Genomic DNA, 1,597 nt, shown 5'->3' with positions numbered 1-1,597 from the left:
TCAATTTCTCATCCATCCTAGACAGTGTTTTCCTAGTCAGGGGCGTAGCTGAGTTGAAATAAAGTGCAAGCATATATTGGCGAGCGGATCGAGGCGAAAATTTTTTTTGAACCATTTTATGATGAAAATGATAAATACCCTATCTGTTTCTTACTATACCATATTTCAAGAAACGATAGTAACATCCTAGTGAGTTTCGTAATTTGGAAACCCGGGAACAGATAAGACACAAAATGACAAGCAAAAACTTTCAACATTGAAAACTAACTACAAATGAAAAACACGGACCCCGAAAAAATGTGGCGACCTCCGGTGCTCCGAAGGTAAGCAGGTCCTGCTTCTTGCAAGACACCCGTGGTGTTTCTCACATGGCTCATTTACATCTTTGCTGGGCGAATTAGATAAAACGTTTTGGCTTTCGTTATCCGCTGCCTTCTTGCTAAAATAAAAATCTAGCTTCTTCATTTTTATTTTGATTTCTACCGGGGTTAAACTTTGTGTCGTGATTGTAGTTGCAAGTACAGACACCGCCAGACATGATAATCTGGAAAGACTAAAGACTATCCAAAATTCAATTTCAGGATGTTTTTTTTTTTTTGTGTGAAAAACATGTGCAAGCAAATGATTTTTTGCGTAAAGGCAGCTACGCGCCTGCTAGTATCATTTCTGCAATTACAAACATTTATTATACCATATACAGATATACACTTCAAAGTTTAATGCCAGATTTATTTGGCACCAATAAATATTCTTTTCATTCAGTAGCAAAAAAAAATGTATATTCAAAGTAACTACTTTTGTTTTGTTTGAAACCTTCATCTCAAAATACAATATAGTTATCACCATTTTATTGAAACTGACAGAAGACAATGTCAAATCATACATTCAAAATTTGTCATATGTCGTCTGTGCTTGCAGGTACATTTCAAAAGCATCAATTATTAATTATGCCATCAAATTAGGCATGTTATTCAATTAAAATTACTGTTACTAACGACAGAGGTATGATGATAGAACTTGCAGTTAGATATAAGAAGATGTGGTATGAGTGCCAATGAGACAACTTTCCATCTAAGTCACAATTTGTGAAAAATCAAAGATTATAGGTCAAAGAATGGTCTTCAACATAGAGCCTTGGCTCACACCTAACAGTAACAATAAAGGGCCACAAAAATGACTAGTGTAAAACTATTCAAACAGGAAAACCAATGGTCTAATCAATATATAAAACAAAAAACACTTATGAATCACATAAAAAAACGACAAATACTGAACATCAGATTTTTGACTTAGGACAGGTTCAAACAAATGCAGCGGGTTTTAAACGTTTTAATAGGTACCAGCCTTTACCCGAAACAATAGTGTATAAACATCACATCATAGAAAGACACTATAAACTATCAATTGAAATGGCTTAATTAACTCAATCAAAAGACATATAACAACAAGTGAACACATTAAGTCTAAATTGACATCAAAGATACTATGGATAATAGAAGGTTTGCATCATGTTATCTTAAAATTAATATATATGGCTTGCTTCAGACTAGTATCTGAGATAAAATGTGGCAATGTCAGTTCATGTTTCTGTTCTTTT

Source organism: Mytilus galloprovincialis, chromosome 6, assembly GCF_965363235.1.
Source record: "Mytilus galloprovincialis chromosome 6, xbMytGall1.hap1.1, whole genome shotgun sequence".
In the NCBI taxonomy this organism is placed as follows: Eukaryota; Metazoa; Mollusca; class Bivalvia; order Mytilida; family Mytilidae; genus Mytilus; species Mytilus galloprovincialis.
This window is presented reverse-complemented; position numbering follows the sequence as displayed.